This window comes from Lolium perenne, chromosome 6 (genome assembly GCF_019359855.2).
Source record: "Lolium perenne isolate Kyuss_39 chromosome 6, Kyuss_2.0, whole genome shotgun sequence".
NCBI classification, from domain to species: domain Eukaryota; kingdom Viridiplantae; phylum Streptophyta; class Magnoliopsida; order Poales; family Poaceae; genus Lolium; species Lolium perenne.
The window spans coordinates 59,994,649-60,000,386 of record NC_067249.2 but is presented as its reverse complement, the minus strand read 5'-3'; positions in this window follow the sequence as shown (position 1 = coordinate 60,000,386).

Genomic DNA, 5,738 nt, shown 5'->3' with positions numbered 1-5,738 from the left:
AAAGTATACTAAAGAAGATGGTATTGCTCAGAAACATGGCAATGAAAGGGAACCTTGGGTTCAAAAGCAAATGCCTTTACCTGCTAAGTAACTAAAATCAAAGGAAGAAGAACACTATAATAAATTTTGCGACTGGATGAAACCTTTATTCTTGCAAATCTCTTTGACTGATGCTATTAAATTGCCTCCCTATTCAAAGTATATGAAAGATATTGTCACTAACAAAAGGAAAATCCCCAATGAGGAGATTTCCACTATGCTTGCTAATTACTCTTTCAATGGCAAGGTTCCAAAGAAGTTGGCGACCCAGGTATACCTACTATTCCTTGTTCTATTAAGAATAATTATGTTAGAACTGCTCTATGTGACTTCGGAGCCGGTGTTAGTGTTATGCCTTTTCTCTTTATAAGAGACTTTATTTAGATAAGTTGATACCTACTGATATATCTTTGCAAATGGCTGATAAATCTACTGCTATTCCTGTCGAGGGTACTCCTCGCCAATGCCCTCCGATAGGGGCTTAGGGTTGATGGAATCCTGTAGGCTGACACGAGACATCGGTTCACAGACAAGCGGGGAGAGCGATTTACCCAGGTTCGGGGCCCTCGATGAGGTAAAACCCTTACGTCCTGCCTGTCTGTTCTTTGATTATGAAAACAATGGGTTACAATGGGGTGCCGAATAGTTCGACTGAGATCTAGGCGAGATTGCTGTTGCTAGGGTTACCTAGCTCTAAGCTTTTCCTGGCTAAGATTGCTAAGATTGTTCGTGTCCTCCGGCAGCCCCTCTCCTGGCCTTTACATAGGAGGCCAGGTCTCAAGAGGTCTAACCGAATACGACTAGATTTACAATAGTTTAGATCCAATCTTTCCTTGTTTGTTTGCTTCCTTGTCTTGCCTGTCAAGGAATCTTCTGGTGCGCTGACCTAGTGGCCCAACTAGCCTTCGGGTGTCTTCATGGGCCTCCAGTTGGTCAATACAGAATAGGGCAACGTCGGTTACTCGAAGGGTAATGCCCACGTCAGTAGCCCCCGAGTGTCTAGCCGAAGATAATTCGGGTAGAGACTAATGCATGTTCTCTCATGATATTCTTCATTATTCTTGTTCATCTTTATTTTGCTCCATCTTCTTTTTATCGGGTGCGCGTCAGCGCTCCCGATGGGAGTAGCCCCCGAGTCTAGGTACGGATGCTTGCAATCCGTGCATAGACTCAAGTTGTACTACTCGAATACTTTCCTCTGCCGAGTTTTTTCGCAAGTCTTCGTAGGCCATCTGATACATTTTCTTTACGCAAAGGATAATGAGTAACGTGCCCAACTTTTGTTGGTTAACTGCCTGATGGCAAAACAACGTTACTCTACACAGAATCAAGTCCCCGGGCATGATCCTGGAGTGCAAAAAACTTTTATTGGATGTACATCATGCGCTCCCGATGGGAGTGTCTAGGTGTAATCACTTGTAACCGAGAGCAGATTCAGTCCTTTTTCCTTCGACTGCTTATTCTGTCGAGTCTTCCTTTTTATCGGGTGCGCGTCAGCGCTCCCGATGGGAGTAGCCCCCGAGTCCAGGTTCGGATGCTTGCAATCCGTGCGTGGACTCAAATCCTTCATCCGATAACCTTTTACGTTTCCTTCGAATGCTGTCAATTTATGACGTCACTGCTGACGTGTAACTACTGCGGGCTGATTTGACGGGTCTCATCATGACGGGCTAGCCCTAGCTCTGTTCAATCAGTGTTTTAGGGCTTGACCACTATACGCGTAACGACCGAGGTGGCTCCTTGATTTTCGCGCAATCGTGGGCGTAGTGGGCCGCCAGTTCCTCCCCTTCCTCAAGCGCCACGTGCTTACTTAACTCTTAACTTCTTCTTAAAATCTCCAAAGGGCAAAAAATTCTCAATCTTCTCCACGGTTCCCGCAGCATCTCCTCATTCTCCCTCTTCTTCCTTCTTTCGCCATTGTCGCGCCGCTGCCACAGTTTCAATCTTCCCCAGATCTCGTGATGGTGAAGAAGAAGAATACCACCGCCGCCTCTAGCTTCACCAGCGGAGGTGCCGCTGCCAAGTCCTCCTCACTACAAGAAAAGTTCTGATAGACAACGTCTCAAAATCGTCCGCTAAGGGGTATTTTTCGTTGCCTATGGGCCTAACCCGACGATATGGGTTCTGTTGTGGAAACTGCGTCAGGCAAAGTCCTACGACGATTTTTTCGGTCCGTCGCGCTTGGGCGCCCTTCCGCCACGGAAAATCGGACCGTTGCCCAAGTGTTTCCGGGAGCCCGTTGATCGCCGACGTCATGCAACCGACACGTGGCGTACGCCGTTAATCGGCGATTAACGGCGTTAACCGGCTGAAACCCCGTGGTAGATGGTAGGCCCACACGAGGCCTGCCACGTCTTAAGCGGGCCGGCCCATTAAGTTTGCGGGCCGGGCCAGCTGACTTAGTTTGACCGGTCAACTATATGGCTGGGCTGGTCCATTAGTTACGTGGGCCGGGCCTAACCTCTAAGGTTGACTGGTCAAAACTTTAATGGGCCGGCCCACTAAGCATGTGGGCCGGGCCGAATGCACTCGTTTGACCGGTCAACAGGCAAAAGGGCCGGCCCACAAGACATGTGGGACCCACTTTCTTGGTATCGGGCCGGCCCATTTACAAAGTGGCGTCCACATTAAGGCAACTGGGCCGGCCCAAGAAGTTATTGGGCCGGCCCAATTAGCATGTGGGTCCCACTTTCCTGCTATCGGGCCGGCCCATTTAGTACGTGGGGTCCACATTTGATCAAATGGGCTGGCCCAACAAGCCAGTGGGCCGGGCCAAAAGCACCGGTGGGTCCCACTTTCCTGTTAAAGGGCCAGCCCATTTAGTATGTGGGCTCCACCATATAGCAAGTGGGCCGGCCCAACAAGATAGTGGGCCGGGCCAAAAACACAGGTGGGTCCCACTTTCCTGTTAAAGGGCTGGCCCATTTAGTATGTGGGGTCCACCATATAGCAAGTGGGCCGGCCCAACAAGATAGTGGGCCGGGCCAAAACACTGGTGGGTCCCACTTTCCTGTTAAAGGGCCGGCCCATTTAGTATGTGGGGTCCACCATATAGCAAGTGGGCCGGCCCAACATGCTAGTGGGCCGGGCCAAAAACACAGGTGGGTCCCACTTTCCTGTTAAGGGTCCGGCCCATTTAGTATGTGGGGTCCACCATATAGCAAGTGGGCCGGCCCAACAAGATAGTGGGCCGGGCCAAAAACACAGGTGGGTCCCACTTTCGTCTTAAAGGGCCGGCCCATTTAGTATGTGGGGGCCACCACAAAAGCAATTGGGCTGGCCCAACTAGTTAGTGGGCCGGCCCAGTACTGGGTGGGGTCCACCTTAAAGCAAGTGGGTCGGCCCAATAAAAGTGTGGGCTCCATAGTAAATCAAGTGGGCTGGCCCAATAAGTAAGTGGGCCAGCCCGTTTAGTTGCTGTTTATATGCCGGCTTAATAGGCGCTTTAGGATTTTGCGGGCCGGCACATATGTGATTTCTCTTAATTGGGTCGTTTAAGGGATGGGAATTCGTGATTTAGCTACTGAGAATATTTACGCAGCATTGATTTCTGTCGGATAGCCTCACTTACCACAAGCACCAAAGAAAAAATGCGCGAAAGAACTATAAAAACTAACTAAATATTACATCAATTTGCAAGGCATTGAAAAAATATTACAGAACCCAGAGAAATTGAATGGTAATTAAACCTAGCAATACAATGAAGGGATCCGGCAAATCTTTTAAGTTGTCCATGCAGCACCTATATCTGAAACAAAGACATTACAAGTTAAGACAGCAACAATGGAAAGGCAAAGACACTACAATATTGTTTGCCAAAGAATTTGGAACTCATCATTTCGTCGTTATAACAAGATCATTGTAATGCGCACAATAAGCAAACAAAGAGTGCATGCCGCATACCAACAGCCAATATAACAGAGCATGTTAGAATGAAACAGCAGACTTACTACTATCGAGTCCCATGCAAACCAACATGTTCAGGGAGTACAAAATTGGCATGAACAACATAGTAGCAGGCAATAAATTTTGTAACAACGACTGAGCAAGATGAAGTTATGATGGCTACATCTACAGAGCAGGGAATGTAAACCAAAAATAGAAGTTACGATGGCAAAAGCTAAAGAGGAGGGAATGTGAACCAACATGTGCCAAGTGCAATTACTTCATTTTGGCCGTGAACTAAATAATACTCCTGAACTTATAGTGAAGGGGATGCAAATCAAGATGTTTCGGGATATAAACTTGTAATGAGCAACACATAGAGGATAGTTAATGCTGGAGCTTAGGATGGACCAGATACAGAATATAGTGGGATCACCTGTGAACTTGTATAAGAGGGAATGCAAACCAATATGTTCAGCTTTCCATATGTGAGCGTCATGCCAAGTCAGAGAAACAAGTCAATAATGCAGCTTTTGAAGAACAAGATGGCACGCAAAATTATTATCTAGTAGTATGACAAGTATATTTGTACTACAGGCTAGATAGCAGAGTGATAGCATGCCAAACTAAGTCCTTACTTTGTTAGCTTACAATGAACTAGATACAAAACAATGGCATCACCTGTAGTACAGGGAATGCAAGCCAACATGTTCATGGAGTAAAAAATTGGCACAAACAACATAGTAGCAGGCCATAATTTTTGTAACAACGGCTGAGCAAGATAAAGTTATGATGGCTAGATCTACAGAGTAGGGAATGTAAACCAAATATAGAAGTTACGATGCCAAAAGCTATAGAGCAGGGAATGCGAACCAACATGTGCAATTACTTAAAATTGGCCATGAACTAAATAATAGCAGGATGTTACTATAATACCTATAATTTTTGTAACAACGACTGAGCAAGATAGAATTTATGATGGCTACATCTACAGAGCAGGGAATGCAAACCAAAATGTTCAATCGCTTAAAGTTAGCAATGAAGTAGAAAATAGCAAGGTGTTACGGTCATAGCTAGGAATGAACTAAAAGAGCTTCAGACAAACAAGCATCTGAACCCAGAACATGGCGCTAAAACAAGGGACTTACATTAGGAGAAGCACTCTGTGGGAGTCACAGCAGATCTTCCTGGGGTTGATAGATCCGGTGATGAAGTACGCTACATGTGCTACTTGGGGTTGGAGAGACGGCCATTACACTTCATGGTTACTCATCTCATCTGCAAAAATGTAACGGCGCGTCGTTAGCACAAACAGGTTCCCCCAAGATTAAACAAGAACTTGCAGGCAAGCAATAGAAAAGCGACAGTAGAAGAGTTTAGATCATGCACGGCGCCGGTGAAGCAGATCCGGTTAATGCACAGTGGTGTCGGTGAGCTAGATCCGATGCGGTGGACGACGGATCCGGCGAAGCGGCTCCGGTGGGGTGGACGATACCGCAGCTGAAACGACTGCGGTAGACTGCTGGATGAGTATATGGTTTCGAGGTTCGGCGGGGATGATCCGGTCCGGTTGATGACGGCGTCGATGAAGCGGCTCCGGCAGACAGCCGAATGACGAGGATCGCGAGGCCTCGGGTAGGCCACGGAAGTCCAGCGGGGATGTTCCGGTGCGGTGGCCATGTGGAGGTGGGAGAGAGAGGGACTTGGGAAGTTCCGGTGGGTGGTCTCAGAGGAGAGAGTGAGGGAAATGAATTTTTTTTCGGGGGGTTTCCGGAGCTAGGGAGGTGGTGATCGAAAAAATGACGGGTAGACCC